This window comes from Ceratotherium simum, chromosome 2 (genome assembly GCF_057802395.1).
Source record: "Ceratotherium simum simum isolate JZ-2026a chromosome 2, ASM5780239v1, whole genome shotgun sequence".
NCBI classification, from domain to species: domain Eukaryota; kingdom Metazoa; phylum Chordata; class Mammalia; order Perissodactyla; family Rhinocerotidae; genus Ceratotherium; species Ceratotherium simum.
The window spans coordinates 14304430-14321366 of NC_141901.1; the positions used below are offsets into that span (position 1 = coordinate 14304430).

Consider the following 16937-nt stretch of genomic DNA (forward strand, 5'->3'; position numbering starts at 1 on the left):
TAGGAACTTAATCTGGGCTGCCGAAGCAAAGCGTGCTGAACTTAACCACTAGGCCACTGAGGCTGGCCCATCTCTCACTCTTTTTTTTTCCCTCAATCATACATACATTCTAGTCCTTTATTCCTAAATGCTGCACTATTTAGGGGTGTAACCACAGTTACCAATTTCAGTAATTTTAACATTGATACTTTTATCTAATCAATCTACCATCTGTTTTCCAGTTAACCCAACAATGTGCTTTATAGAATTTTTTTCCCCTCCAGTAAAGAATCCAGTCTAGTATCTCATATTGCATTTAGTTGTCATGGCTCTTTAGCTGGAATATTTTCACAGCCTTTGTCTTTAATGGCATTGACATATTTGAAGAATACAGTTCCTTCCTTGCAATAGGAATTAGTTCCTTCCTTGCAACTAATAGGAAGTCTATGGGAAGAACTCTAAGATGATGCGAATATCCTGTTCCTCATCAAAATTTCTCTCTACATTTAGCATCCATTGATGGTTCTTGTCTTACCAATCTTTGCTACAATAATTGCAAAATGATGCTTGTCCAACTCCAGCACTCCCTCCACATTTACCTGTTGGCATTCAACACTCTACTGTAAGCAACAGTACGCCCTTCTTCAATTGTTTTATCTATTTATTACCGGTACGGAATTCGTGGGTTTTTTTAATCTAACCTTATTTTGAATGCAGGATATATAAGGAAACCTCTGCGATGAACGTTATTGACAAAGATCCTTACCCTCCAGTAAGTATGAAGAGCAATGCCTACAATTTTTATAAAGGAAGTGGAATGGAATAATAATTCACTCATCTGGTAAACTCAATTATCCAAAATATAGAGGAAAATATCAAAGTAGGCAAATGCCCTTTATACTAAGAAAATGCCCCAAAATATTAGACTTGTTTTAGCATTTTCTTTTGAGGTCCTTTACTTTTATTTTATACATATATTTTAAAATATTGGTTATGTGGTTTCCCAGGCTAACATGATAAGACAAGTCAAAGCGAGGCGTGTGTGTGTGTGTATGTGCATGCAGGCAGTGTTGTAACAGAGGTGCAGCCACAAGCAGGGACAGCAGGAAGATCAATAATGAGTACCTTCCAGATCAGTTAGACTCAAAGCAATGCAGGAACATAGTAGGACATGGTTATCTTTGTAGGGTGAAGAGTACTAAGTATTTCTAAGCTCCTGGGGACATCTTGGTATTATAGTTTTTGTTTTTAAGATACTTCTGGGTCATTAGGAATAGGTTAAGCTATACTGTATTTTATTAATTTAAGGCAGAGAAACTGGTGATATTTTGGGGAAAAAATCAGTACAAGTGGTTTAAATTAAACTGTTTCTAGTGCTTGAAGGTGAAAACCTCACTTATCTAGAATATCTAATTTGTTCAACCTCTCACTGCCCCCTTTCCTTATCCTGTCAGATAAATGAGGCATTACTGAAATTGTCTTTAAAGCTAATATTGAAAACTACTAGTTCACGCAAACATTTATTTATGCAGTAGCTGGTCTCCCCAATAGTTGTTCCAGGGAAACATTAATCATTAAGTAAATACATTGCTGCTGATCCATATCCTGCACAGAGCTGCCCTTTTGAGAAACAGCTTGATGGTAAATTAAGGCCTTATGCCTTTTGAAAGTTGGTGCTCATATTTGAATGCACTGGTGATTATCTTTGCTCTTGGTATCTTAATATCTGTGGCATGTCTCTCTTGATTGGGAATCATGGCAGGCTCTCCATGTAACTTGGTGTCAGTTTTCTGGAGAATGTCTCTCTCTTCAAGGTCCCGCTATGCATCGTTCCCCTCAAAGTGAATTTTGGGTATGCTATTTTGCCTATATTTTAAATCAGAACATTGCAAACATAATGAACAAATTTTCTCAAAATGTCCAGCCAATATATATACTTGAAAAAAGAGATTAAAGGTTAGAGAAATAATAGAGGTATATGTTATTACTGAAATTCTGTTGGTTGTAATAGAATTAGGTGTCACTGAAATAATAAGCTTTCTTACCACACCAGTCTAATTTTGTTTTGACAGCTGTAATGAGATGAGTTGTTTGTTGATTTGTTTTTTGCAGTGGTGGTCTCTTGTCTTTGAAACTGCTTGTTCTATATCTCAATTAGTTCCTTGTCCTACTCCTTGGAAATAATTTTGATGGATAGTAATAAAACTGCTGCATAATGGTGATTCCTCTGAAACGAAACAACTTTTAAGCATATTGGATTCTTATTGATTTCTATTTTATATAATGGCATTTCTCTTTTATACATTAGTACTTTTTGTTATACTAAGACTGTGTATTTCTTGTCTTTTGGCAAAAGCAAATGGAATACATAAAGCAACTTACAGAATTTAACCATGATAAAAGATGCTCTGGTAAAGAAAATGTGCCACTGGTTCTCTTTAAGTGTAAAAAGCCACTGTTTTAATTTGCATATCAATGAATGAGAAGGGTCATTGACTTTCTAAAATAATTCCCAAGCTATGACAAAAAAGAAAAATTTTGATGTAGTCCATGCAGAAATAGAAGTACAATGATGTACACCTGAAATTTTTACAAAGTTATAAACCAATGTTACTGCAATAAACAAAAAATTAAAAAAAAAAGAAAAAGAAAAATTTTGAGAATGAACTTTTTTCTGTATTTTTATATACAAATTCTTAATCTTACCAAGTTCAGAAATTCAGTTAACACAACTCTAAAAGTTAATAAAAGCATTATTTTACAGATTATCAACATGAGAAACAGATTTTGAGTAATTATTACAAACTCAGAAATTCAGTATGTATAAGAATTTAGTATATCCACGGCCTAGCTTCATGAATCACATGGCTTTTTCTCTTCAAAGTCCAAATGAAAACTTCACTGCTCTTACAGTAAACTGTGAAAATTATTGGCAGAAGTAGGAACACAGGCTCATTTGTTTTTATGATACATATATGTCCCATTATCATTATAATATATAAATATATATATCATTGTTGCATGTATTATTGTTGGCACGCAGCCAACCACCACCTTTTCCTTAATCTCTTACTAACACTTAAAAAAGACTAAACATTTACCCAACTTGATAACTAGAAGGGTTTTTCCTCCAAGTGTTAATTCTGTTTGCTCGTTGTTTCTTTGGGACTTGAAGCAATTAACATCTATGGGAAAAGTTCTTGTATACATAATACATTTCCCCTCTTTTTACCAATAGTCCGTTTTCCTTTTTTTTTTTCAAGTCTATTTTCATTTTAAAGTTTTTTTTTCTTCTTCCTTTGGTTTCTCTACTTCTTCCAGTATTTTCATCATGATTCTTTTCAAGACTTTCTTTGAAAGTAAAATGGAATAAAAATGAAAAACCATGAACTTTGCCTATTCTTGTTTTTTTTGTTTTTGTTTTTGAACTTACCTTTGGGTGTGGGGGGTAGGGGAGGGTTTTAAAGAAGTAAGCCTATTTGAGAGAAGGGGGTTGAAGGGCATTCTAGCTTCCCTAATTAGAGTAAAGAGCTATGACACAAGGCGGTCAAAGGAGGAAATAATTGGCATTCTTCAATATACAAGATTAATCAGTTCTGTTTAGTGGTTACTAAAGGAGGAAAGAAACTAAATCGGAACAATTTTGGTCCTTTCGTGTTTTATACTCAATGCTAGAACACAGTATTCCTTCCACATTCTACTGCACATTGACTAGAGAAAGAGCTGCAGATCAAATAATCATCCATTTCCAAATGGTCTAATGACAGCATATACAAAGGTGGCTCACTTAAAACCTTCCATTAATTGTCATACTGCATCAAATGGTGCTAATTTTAAGTAGGCCACACCATATAAAGCACCCTCCAAAATAACACCCTTCCACCATTTATACCAAATCTCTTCCTTTTTCATTCGCAAAAAATATTTACTATTTCAGAATCTTGTTCGGGCATTGAGGTGAAAACACTGTTCACCTGAACTCATCAATCTGAGACCCAGGGGATGCCAAATTCCTGTCATTTGCTCATTAAGCCAAGGGCAGTACCCTGCATAACACTGACAAGGGCCTACTTCCAACACTTGCCGAATCTTAATGTGTGAAAGAACCGATCACCATAATTTGTGATCCTACGCCAGCGGGGTGGCTCGTCACATTTGGAGCCCCCTCACTTGTCCGCAGCGACTTCTAAAAACACCGCTGACGCGGGCAGGACGTTTGATCTGGGGGCCAAGTGTTTCCAGATTTTGTTCTCTGGCCTTAAAGGTGAGGTGCCTGTGCTGAAGGCGACAGACAGCACGTGGATTTCACCGTGAAGGGCCCCGTGCGGGGAGAGGGTGGCCGGGAGGTGGCGGGTGCCCCACCTGTCAGCCCTCCCACCCCTCCCCGCCCCCTCGTTTGGTCCGTAGCGGCCCCTCCCTTCGGCGGGCGCGGGGCGGGGGAGCTGCGGCCGGCTGCGCGCGCCGCGGACGCCGGCCCCCGGCGGCGGTTGGGCTCAGCCGCGCAGAAGAGCCGCTGGCGGGGAGCGCGCGGGGCAGACCCCGCCGGCCGCGGCGCTCGGTTGGTGCGCGAGCGCGGCTCCGCCCCGCCCGCTGGGCGCGCGCCTCCGCCAACCCGGCTCTCTTCCCCACCCCCGGCGCGGACGGGGTGGCTCCAGCTCCCTTCCCTCCCCCGAGCGGCGGCGGCGGCAGGCGCTGAATGAGAGACGCCGACTGCTCGGGTCGCCGAGCGCTAGCCTAGGCGGCGGCGGCGACGAAGCGTGTGGCCGGCGTCGTCGTTCCGTCCTCCGAGGCGACTGCACAGGTCGGTTTTCTGGCTGCGGGCCTGGTGCGGAGCCTCGGCGGGCGGTGCGGGGGAGGGAAGGTGGGTGCGCTGTGCCCCCCGGGCGGCGCGGAGTCGCTGCGGCGGCGGCGCGGGGAATGGCGGCGGCTCGGCGCTGCGGGGTTGGATCTCCCGGCCGCGGGCCCCGGAGCTGCTCGTTCTCGGCGCGGGGAGGGGGCTGAGGGGCTCGGGCTGAGGAAGGGCGCCGGCGGTCCGGGGCCGCGCCTCCCTGGGCAGCTCGCCCTCGCAGTCAGGAGGCGGCCGTGGGGTCCCCGCTCCGGGTCTCTGTCCCGAGGCCGGGGGGCGCGGTGACCCCCCAAGCCCGCCACGCCTCGCCGTCCCTCCTGGGGGGCGGCAGCCCCCAGCCCCCTCCCGCGCTGCCCCCGGCCCCCGGCGGCGCCTCAGCGTCCCCTCAGGTGAGCCGGAGCCGGGCCCGCCGCGCCGGGCCACACCCCCTCCCCTGGCCCCGGCGGCTGCGCCCCGAAGCCTGGCCGCCGGGCCGGCCGCCCGCTCCCGCGCCCTGGCGGTCAGGGTGACCTGTTGCGGAGCGGCCCGCAGCCCGCGTCGCCCGCCAGCCTCGGACCCGGGGGCTGGTCCTGCGCCGGCCTCGGGCCGGGCGCGCGGCGGGGTGCGGAGCCCCGGGCGCTGCCCGAGGTCGGGTCGCTGAACAGCTAGGAGCGGGCGTATTGCAAAAAGAGATTCCGGACGGATCTGATCAAACACTTGCAAAGCCGGGATATCTGTCTGCAAATATCCGGAATTCCACTGCAGTATCGGATTAGGTAGGCTCGTAAACACCGTGCTGTGGAGGTGATTTGGAAGAAACCCGAGCCGCGAGTGAGGAGCTGATATCTGGAAAAGAGCCGTAAACCTGTGCGGACCTAAATGATCCCCCCCACCTGCCCCTCTGGAAGCTCTTTTCCTGTAGCTGTGTGTTGTGTAGACGCAGGCCAGTTTCAGTGTACGTGGGCGTGTTTGGGAAGAAGGTGCGAGCTGATAGGAGGTACCTTAGTACAAATGTTAATTTGTCTGAACTGGGAGGGGTGAGGGAGGAGGAGGAAAGGGCACTGATGTTAGCTGTGGAGGAGGGGCAATTGAAACGCTCAATTTCTGTTTGAGAAAGCGCTAAAAAGAAGTATCTAATACCCACTGTTTAAGGCCATAAAGTAAGAAACGCAGGCGGCAGTGAACTGAGCTTTATCTTTCATGTGCCCTTGATAGTGTAATTTCAACGCTATAGTTGCTGTAGAGAGCCTTGTTTTCGTACTAGTGTTTATGAGTTGATTTTGGTGTTTTTCTGTACTCACCATCAGATCGACTCTTGTTCAGGTCTCTTTGGAGATGACCACTAGAATTTTGGGAAACTTTTCGATCCGTGCATGCATAGTATTGCAGTTACAGATCATAGCTTGCTGGCCGTAAAGCCTGTTCACCCAGATAATTATGATTATACAAGTGCTGTAGAATCATAAATATTTATATTACTGTTACCGCTGAATATCTTACTGTAGACTTTAGAATTATGAAGGAACTTATCCAAACAGTATTATATTAATAAAAATAACCTCTGATTCAAGGCTTGTGTGCGTAAAGTTTATCATCTAGCTTCACAGATTTGGAAAATACCTTGTCCTGTTAGCTAGACCTAAAGATCAAATGTGAGGACATTAGATGCCTTTCTGAGTAAATAATTTAAATGTAATTAGTTTATTTTAAACTTAGTTCATTTTCTCTTTTTAAAATTCACTATAATAATTTTGAAACCGTAAGATCTGCCTTTGATTTTTCATTATATTCCACCTTTCATTGAATTAGGGAATTTGACTTTTCAAAATACTCTGGGTGGGCCTCTGGAAATATCCTTCACTTTGCCTAAATTATTCCAGATTGCAACAGAACTTGAAAGATAGAGCTTGAATGATCAAGATTGCAACATACTTCTCTGATACATGTTTTTAATATCAGAAAGAACACACTAAAATTTCCTCAGAGAAAATATAGCTAAAAAACTGGCTTTGTGAATCTTACTCTTTGTACTTTTATTACACATGTGAGTAATGTATTTGTGTGTCTTGAAATACCTAGTAACTGTCTTTTACAGTTATTACAGTTGAGACAGTAGTTGTTTGTAGTGAATGATGGATATATAGGTGAAATTGTTCGGTTGCAACTTAAAACACTTAAGCTGTTGTCCAGAGACCTGTTTCATTCATTCGTTCATTCTTTCATACTTTTTGAGTACCTCCTTGGTGCTGGTTAGTTGCCTAGATGTTGGGGATACAACAAAGAAAAAGACAGACAGGTCTGTGCCCTGATGGAGCTCAAAGGGTAAATAGGCAAATAGTCTATGACTTCATTGTCAGATAACAGTGTTAGTTTCAAAGTTTCATAAGTAAAAACTCCTCTGATGAGTTTTTTGGTTAAGGATATTGTTTGTGTTTTTCCTTCTAAGAATAGTGGGAATTATTATTTAGTGAACAAATGCATTAAGACAGTTATTTTAAAAATATGCTAATGTTTATATACATTGGGTGTCTGGTTCCCAAGTATACCAGAAATAAACATTCTACCTGAAGTCAGATGATGCCTAGTTTACATGTGGTTAAACAGCTTTATTCTTTTGGTTTATATAGTTAAGTGAAATGTTGGCTAAAAATATTCTCTCTTGGTGCTTGTTTATAAGGGAGTCTAATTCTTTTCTTGTTTTTTGAGTCAAAATTTAAAAAAAATATATTTCTTTCTTCTGACTGTGTATGTGAGTGGACCAATGTCCTTCCAATTCTATGGAAGAACATAGAATCTGATAACCGTTATTGCTAAAATCAGAGAAGTTTGACTGAAAGTGATAGTTTTCCTTTTTTGATTAAAATTTGACAAATATTAGTGTAGATCTTTGCAGATTACAAAGCTTTTAAAAAATATATTATTGATCCTTAAATATTTTGATACTTCTCATTGACAGGACTACCAGTCATTAATATTGACCCTGTACAGGCATTATTATCTCCATTTTAGATGAGGAGATGGGTTTGGAGATGGTAAGCACATGGCCGATAAGCAAGCAGGGAACCTTAACCTATAGTAGGAGCTATATGTAGCTCCTACTGTAATGTGATGCACCACCTCAGGAGTGTAGAGCTCAGTGGGGAAAGCTTCAACATCTAGATGCTTTCAGCTGCTGGTGTGCTTTTCCAGAAATTTCTAAATAACTTTTAAACTTTAAATCCGACTCTTAATTGAAACTTAATTAATTGAATTTGTTCTCTCTTTGTGAGATAAACTTTAAAACCTATTTAAAATTTAAATGTATTGCTTTTTTGCTATATAAAAAAGACAGTTTGGGGGCTGGCCTGGTGGCGTAGTGGTTAAGTTCATGCACGCTCCGTTGCAGCGGCCTGAGGTTCACAGGTTCGGATCCTGAGCGCAGAACTACGCACTGCTTATCTATCAAGCCATCCAGTGGCAGGCGTCCCACATATAAAGTAGAGGAAGATGGACACGGATGTTAGCCCAGGGCCAATCTTCCTCAGCAAAAAAGAGGAGGATTGGCAACAGATGTTAGTTCAGGGCTAATCTTCCTCACCAAAAAAAAAAAAACCAGCAAAAAGTTTGGATTTACTTTTAATGGTACAAGTGGTTTGAGAATAAGACATATTAAAATCAACCTTATTATTTGAGTATGAGATTCTTTATTATGTAACAACTAGATTTGGAATAAAATTGTTGCTTCAATCTGAATACTGTATTTTTTTAGTTTATTCAATTTTCAGTGAAAAGATAATTCAAATAGCTTGAAATTCTACCTCAGCCTGAGTGAGGTTCCTTGGAGAGGAAAATGAATGTATTGCGTTACCCTGTAGATTATTTCTTTAAATGTGTCTTATTGCCATTGGTTTAGAGTACCTCTTCAGTGAGAGAATGAAGATTAGGTGTGATAAATTTAGGTAACTTGGAATTAATCTGGAATCTTTCTTGATTAATGTCTTGAGCTTTTGATTTGGGAAAACTGCATCATAGAATAAAACACTGGAATTTGAAATGTGTGACATCTACCTATTCTATGGAAAGAAAAAAGTTTGAGTATAAATTTACCCAGTCACTTTAATAAGTAATGGCTATTTGGGGATATAGGAATAGTATAAATAGCTGTGTTTATATGACTTGGGTTGAAGGTGCCTGGCAATTTTTGTATGCCACTACAGAGAACTTTTGGTACTGGCTCTTGAATGATACATTGCTTTGGAATATGAGGCTTTTTTTGTTGTTGTTGTTGATGTCATAATAGTTTATAACATTGTGAAATTTTAGTTGTACATTATTGTTTGTCAGTCACCATATAAATGCATCCCTTCCCCCCTTGTGCCCACCTTCCAAACCCCTTGCCCCTGGTAACCACCAAACGGTTCTCTCTGTCCATGTGTTAGTTTATCTTCCACTTATGAGTGAAATCATGCAGTGTTTGTCTTGCTCTCACTGGCTTATTTCACTTAACATAGTACACTCCAGGTCCATCCATGTTGTTGCAAGTGGGACAATTTTGTCGTTTTTTTTATGGTTGAGTAGTATATTCCATTGTATATACATACCACATCTTCTTTATCCAATCATCAGTCGAGGGACTCTTGGATTGTTTCCACTTCTTGGCTATAGTGAATAATGCTACAATGAACATAGGGGTGCATAAGGCTCTTTGGATTGTTGATTTCAGGTTCTTTGGGTCGATACCCAGTAGTGGGATAGCTGGATCATAAGATATTTCTATTTTTAATTTTCTGAGGAATCTTCATACTGTTTTCCATAGAGGCTGCACCAGTTTGTATTCCCACCAGCAGTGAATTAGAGTTCCCATTTCTCCACAATCTTTCTGACACTTGTTGTTTTTTGTTTTGGTGATTATAGCAATTCTTATGGGTGTAAGGTGATCTTAGTGTAGTTTTGATTTGCATTTCCCTGATGATTAGTGATGTTGAACATCTTTTCATGTGCCTATTGGCCATCTGTATGTCTTCCTTGGAAAAGTGTCTGTTCATATCCAGAATATGAGAGGTTTAAAATAAAGCTCTCACCTTGAACTTAATTGATACCCTTCTGTTATTTACATATATGACTTTTTTCTCAAAACAGCTTTTCCTTTTTAGGTTGATTTCCTTTTTGCTAATTCTTGGAAAGCCCTTTTCTGAAAACACCACCTAGATAGCATCCTGATCACACTCTGTCCTTATCTTTATTTTTCTTCACAACATTAATTTATTAATAAATAAATTTATTAATTTATAGCATACATTAATTTGTTTGTTATCTGCTTTCCTCTGGATATAAACTTCATGAAGGCAAGGACTTAGTTTTGTTCAGTTGTATTCCTGGCATGTAGAAAAGTACCTGGCACATAGTCAATGCCCAGATAATATTTGTGGGGTGAGTGAATTAATTGGTATTAAATGATAGGAAAGCTACTAATTTTGTTTGTTTAAAAAAAGGACATTAAATTTTTTACTGTAATACAACTACACAGTTAAAAGGAAAATTGCACTGTAAGACTTACAGTGAAAAATCAGTCTCCTGCCTCATTTTTGTATAACTTTCCCTCTCAGATCCTCCTCTCAGAGTAACCATTTTCAATACTTTTAGCTGTTTTTTCTGATACTTACTTTCATATTTTAAAATATTTGTTTTTCAATTTTAGATATTATCTTTTGGCCTCCTACTGTGGAAAATGAGCGTATGCTTTAGGATTCTTATACCACCTTGAACTTGCTCTCCCGTTATCCTCCCAATATAGTTATATCATGCTTTTGGTTAAATCAGTGTTCATTGTTTACATTATTATGACTTTGTAAATTTGTTCACCATTAAACCTTGCAGTGTACTATGATTATATTTCTTGGAGTTAAAAATTTTTTTCTTTTTTGTTTTTTGGTTAGGTTCCTATTTGTCTCTCATTTTTTTCTAGAAACTGTCCCAATATGTTCAAACATATCAGGTTTGATTTTTTTAAAAACTGGAAAAATCCTAGAGCTCTCTCTCCTTTTGCTCACATCTGCACTGTGGCTCTCCATTTCTGCTGCAGAGCCTTAACTGATGACTTCCCTTCATCTTGATTCTGAGAATTCTCTTTGCCTTTTCTCTGTGTTGGAGCCTGTGGTCTCTGGACCCATGCCTTCCTCTTTCTTGATTTATACCTTTGTTTTGGTGAAATGCATCCCTCAGTAACTTTCAAGAAAGAGTGTATGAGGAGATGAAATTTTTGAGATGTTTATATTGTTGAAAATACCTTTCTTCTACACTGACACTCGGTTGATAATTTGGCTGCTTTGGGTATAGAATCCAAGGTGAAGTAATTTTCCCTCAAAATTTACGAGATTGCACTATAATTTTCTAGCTTCAATGGTTGTTGAAAAGTCTTATGCCATTCAGTCTTCATCCTTTATATGTGACCTTCCCCTGTTAAGATCTTTTCTTTGTCATCAGTATATCCGATATGTCCCTGATTTTGTATGTGTGGATCTTACTTCATTTCTTGTGCATGGAACTTAATGGGCCCTTTCAACCGGCAGTGTCCATGTTAGATGAGAAGAGAGATGATCTAGTTCTGGCGTCAGCAGATTTTTTCTTTACAGGGCTAAATAGAACAGTAAGTATATTGGCCTTTGTGGGCAATACAGTCTCTGTTACTATTATTCAGCTTTTCTTTTGTATCGTGAAAGCAGCCATAGAAAGCATGGACTGTGGTTTGCTGACCCCTGATCTATGCACAGGTGGAAGGATGAGCCTTTGCTTTACTAGGAGTAGGGAGACGTGATAGAGATGGAAGAGAAGGCAGAATATATGGACAGAGACATGATGGTGGTGGCTTGAGGAAGTTCTCATCTGAGTGTTTCTATTTATCTTAGTGTATGGGAATCAAGGTCATTAGCTGAGAGTAAGGAAGAATGGGAGCGTGTATTGGAGATTTGAGAAGAGGGGAAAATACGTGACATAGTCATCTATCAAAGAGTGGAAAAGTGAATAGAACAGAGTAGAATAGAACCGGGAAATATAGTGTGAGTGCCAGGCAGCATTAAGGGCCCATTTGAGTTAGATGGTTCTGAATTTCATGGTTCTGTCTCTAATAGGAATACCTCTGAAATCTCATCAAGCCTGATATCTTACTATAGGTTTTGTTTTTTTTTTTTTAAATCAGGTAGGGTTATTTTATTAATCTTATCAGAAATATTTTCATGCATAAGTAATATATACATATAGGTATGTATATTTTTATATATATAAACTTATATGTATAGCTTGTATAACTGTTTATTTCTAGAGAAATGCCAAAGTACTATAATTTTTTTCCCCAAATGCACATTTTGATTTAGAAATCATTCATTTATTTATTCATTTAGAAAAAGCCATGGAGGGGCCGGCCTGGTGGCGCAAGCAGTTAAGTGCGCGCGCTCCGCTGCGGCGGCCCGGGGTTCGCGGGTTCGGATCCTGGTCGCGCACCAACGCACTGCTTGTCGAGCCATGCTGTGGTGGCGTCCCATATAAAGTAGAGGAAAATGGGCATGGGTGTTAGCTCAGAGCCAGTCTTCCTCAGAAAAAAGAGGAGGATTGGCATCAGATGTTAGCTCAGGGCTGATCTTCCTCACCAAAAAAAAAAAAAAAAAGCCATGGAGCATTTTCTGTGTGCTAGGAATAGTTCTTGGTGCTGGCGATACAGCAATAAACAAAAAGACAAAAATATTTGCCTTTATATACATTTATGTTTTAACTAACTAACATATGACTAAATTATACACACATAAGTATTAACGAGAAATGAACATTCTGTAGAAGAGAGAGAACTTAATAGATATTATTAAATGTATTTTCTCAGCTTTAAGGTATAATTGACAAAATTGTAAGATATTTATAGTGTACAACATGATGATTTGATATATGTCTACGTTGTGAAAGGATTCTCCCCATTGAGTTAATTAACACACCCATCACCTCACATATTTACCTTTTTGTTTTTTGTGGTGAGAAATTTAAGTTCTGCTTTCTTAGCAAATTTCATTTATACAATGCAGTGTTACCCACTATAGTTACCATGTTATACATTAGATCCTCAGACCTTATTCATTTTATAACTAAAAGTTTGTACCCTTTTACCAACCTCTCCCTATTTCCCACACCTTAGTATAAGATTTTGATAGATAACTGTAAAAGATTAAGAAATACCTTCTAGTCTTAGTTTTGTAAGGGTTTTTTCTTTTAATATCATAAATATTGAATTTTAGCAAGTGCTATTTCTGTATTGGTAGAGATAATCATATGTATTTTCTCCATTAATCTGCTAATAGGATATGTTATATTAACAGATTATCTCCTGTTTGCATCATGGGGTCCAACCCTACTTAGCTGTGTTGCATTCCTTTCTCGCCAACCCCCCATTGCTTGGTGCTGGCAATACAGCAATAAACAAAAAGACCAAAATATTTGCATTTATATACATTTATGTTTTAACTATTTGCCCTTTATTTGAATTATTATTATTGAATTTGAATTATTTGAATTATTATTGAATTATTTGAATATAATTATTATTATTATTGAACTTTATTTGCCCTTTGAGTTTTTTAAAATCCACATTTATCAATAGCTAAATTTATCAGAGATTTATATGTATGTATTTTGGCTTCAAAGCTATGCTAGCTTCATAAAATGAGTTGTGAAGCTTTCCCTTTTTTTCTATTCTCTGAAATAGTTCTTTAACATAGGGATTATGTGCTTCTTGAAGGAATTGTAGGTGTAATGTGAAAGGTGAAAAATAAAGTTTCTAGAAGAAAACATAGAAACATATCTATAAGATCCCATGGTAGGCAAAGATTTTTTTTTTTAAACAGGACACGAAAAGTATTAACCAGAAAAGATTGATAAATTGTTCTTCATTAAATAAGAACTTCTGTTCATCAAAGGATACTGTAAGAGAATGAAAAGGCAAATGACACATCAGAAAAAGTGTCCGCAGTGCTTAAATCTGACAGAGGACTTGTATCCAGAGTATATAGGAAATACACAAGTCAGTAAAAAAACTAGGCAACCCAATTCTAAAACAAATGGGCAAGAGACTGGAACAGGCATTTACAAAATGAGCTGTCCAGATGGCCAGGGTGGAATGATACTCACACATAATTTTCAGAGAACTGCAAATTAAAACTGTCATGTGATACCGCTACATACCCATCAGAATGGTGTTAATGAAAAAGTCTGAAAGTACTAAGTGTTGACAAGAATGTAGAGCACTTGGAACTCTGATACATTTCAGATGGGTTTGAAAATTGGTACAATCACTTTGGAAAATTCTTTGGTAACATCTGCTAAAGCTCTACATGTGTGTGCCCTGTGATCTAGCAATTTCACTTCTTGGTATAGACCCAATAGAAATCAATATATATGTGCATCAGAAACACAGGGATAAATTTTCATGACCTTGGAATAGGCAAAGGATTCTTGGATATGACACCAAAAGCAGGAGCAACAAAACAAAAATTAGATAAATAGGATTTCATCAAAATTTAAAACTTGTGCTTCAGAGGATACCATCAAGAAGGTGAAAAGACATCACACAGAATAGGAGAAAATATTTGCAAGCCATATATCTGATAAAAGGCTTGCATTCAGAATACATGAAGAACTCTTAATAACCCAATAATAAAAAGACAACCCCATTTAAAAACGGGCAGAGAATCTGCATAGGCATTTCTCAAAGAAGATGTATAGTAAGTACATGATAGCTTGACATCATTAGCTATCAGGGAAATGCAATCAAACTACAATGAGATACCCATGCATACCACTAGAATGGCTAGAATCAAAAAGTTAGATGATAACAAGTAGAGGCAAGGATGTTGAGAAATTGGAACCCTCATACACTCATAGGAGTGTAAAATGATGTAGCTACTTTGGAAGACAGTATGGCAGTTCTTCAGATGATTAAACATAGGGTTACCATATGACCCAGCAGTTCCTCTCCTAGGTATATACTCAAGAGAAATGAAAATACATCCCTGCAAGAATTGTACATGAATGGTTTACAACAGCATTATTCATTATAGGCAAAAAGTGGAAACAGCACAAATGACCATCAACCAACAAATGGATAAACAAAATGTCATATATCCATACAATGGATTATTATTCAGCCATTAAAAGGAGTAGGGTACTGATATATGCTACAACATCAATGAACCTAGAAAACGTTATGCTAGGTGAAAGAAGCATAAGACAAAAGACCACGTATTATATGATTCCATTCATGTGAAATGTCCAGAACAGAGAAACCTGTAGAGATAGAAAGTAGATTAGTGGTTGCTTAGGGCTGGAGGGGTGTGGGTGGGTGAGAGGATGAGGGGGGTGGTAGTTAAAGGGTGTGGGGTTTATTTTTGAGATGATGAAAATGTTCTAGAATTGCCGTGATGCTTGTACATACCATTGAATTGTACACTTTAGTGGGTGAATTGTGTGGTATGTGACTATCTCAATAAAGCTGTTAAAAAAACAAGACATGACAAAAATAATCAGTAATGTGAGGAGGTTGCCACCATATTTAATTGAGAAAAGCAAGATGCAGAGGAATATATAAAACATCCTCTTTTTGTAAAACAAACAACAAAAACCCTATGTCTGTATATTTGTACGTGTGTAAGTGATCTTATAAGGGTGGAAAAATGTTGCACACCAAATGTAAACATTTGTTACCTAGTTGGGCTAAGTTAAGAAGGAGAGGGAGAGAAAGAAGAGAGAAAATAAAGGAAAAGGGGTTGATAACATAATCTGTTATGTAAAACATAAATCTTAAAATGAAAACAGTTGTCCATGTGGTGAGATATCAGATTTTTTTCCTTTATTACATATTTCTGGGTTGTTTGATCCTTTTTATTTTATTAATAGAAATACCTAAAACTAAATTAAGAGTCACTACAAATAAAATACCTGACAAAATCTGACAAAACATGGCAGCTTTTTTCATAATAGCTCCCAACTGGAAACAATCCAAGTGTTCATCAGCAGAAAAATGGATAGGTAATCTGTGGTATGCCTTATGCTGGAATACTACACATCGGTGAAAAAGATGGAACTACTGCTCTACTCACAACAAATGTGGGTGAATATCACAAACAAAATGTTGAGCAAAAGAAGCCAGACACAAGAGTATATACTATATGATTCTGTTTTTTTGAAGCTCAGGAAAAGGTCAAACTCATCTATGTTGATAGAAATCAGGATAGTGTTTAGGGGTTGGGACTAGAGAAACAAGACTCCTGGAGTGCTGGAAATGTTCTATATCTTCATCTGTTTGGTGGTTACATGGATGGCTACATAGTAAAAATTCATTGAAGGTGTACCTTACATAAATGCACATTTTAGTATTTATATATATCTCAATAAAGGAAAACAAATCAAACCAGAAAAAAAGGAAAAAAATTTTTTTATTTAAATCTCCTGCTCATATGAAAAGCACTTTGTATACTTCCAGTGATACTTATATAGCTTTCAAACACAGTTTCTCTCTACCATCATTATTTATTTATTTTTTATTCTTGTGTGAGGAAGATCAGCCTGAGCTAACATCCATGCTAATCCTCTTCTTTTTGCTGAGGAAGACCGGCTCTGAGCTAACATCTAGTGCCGATCCTCCTCCTTTCCCCCCCCCCCCCAAAGCCCCAGTAGCTAGTTGTATGTCGTAGGTGCACATCCCTCTAGTTGCTATAGGTGGGACGCCGCCTCAGCATGGCCAGACAAGCAGTGCGTTGGTGCGCGCCTGGGATCCGAACCCGGGTCGCCAGTAGCAGAGTGCGCGCACTTAACCGCTAAGCCACAGGGCCGGCCCTCTACCATCATTTTTTTTTTTTAATTGATTTATTTTTTTCCCTCAAAGCCCCAGTAGATAGTTGTATGTCATAGTTGCACAGCCTTCTAGTTGCTGTATGTGGGAAGCAGCCTCAGCATGGACGGAGAAGCGGTGTGTCAGTGCGCGCCCGGGATCCGAACCTAGGCCGCCAGCGGCGGAGCACACGCACCCAACTGCTAAGCCACGGGGCCGGCCCCTACCATCATTTTTAAAGGTTGCATTATATCATGTTGTGTGGATGTATCATAGTTTATTTAAGTAGTC

At 39.2% G+C, this 16937-nt stretch overlaps 1 protein-coding gene across 2 annotated transcripts in view; it reads left to right on the forward strand.

The window, feature by feature from the left end:
- The first annotated feature begins 4520 nt into the window (after positions 1 to 4520).
- The window catches only part of RALGPS2 (Ral GEF with PH domain and SH3 binding motif 2), a 169814-nt gene continuing 157397 nt past the window's right edge, over positions 4521 to 16937 (forward strand). For both annotated transcript variants that reach the window (XM_087438382.1, XM_087438386.1), the window contains exon 1: positions 4521 to 4780. The gene's annotated coding sequence lies outside the window, so the exon portion shown is untranslated. The remainder of the gene's footprint in view (positions 4781 to 16937) is intronic.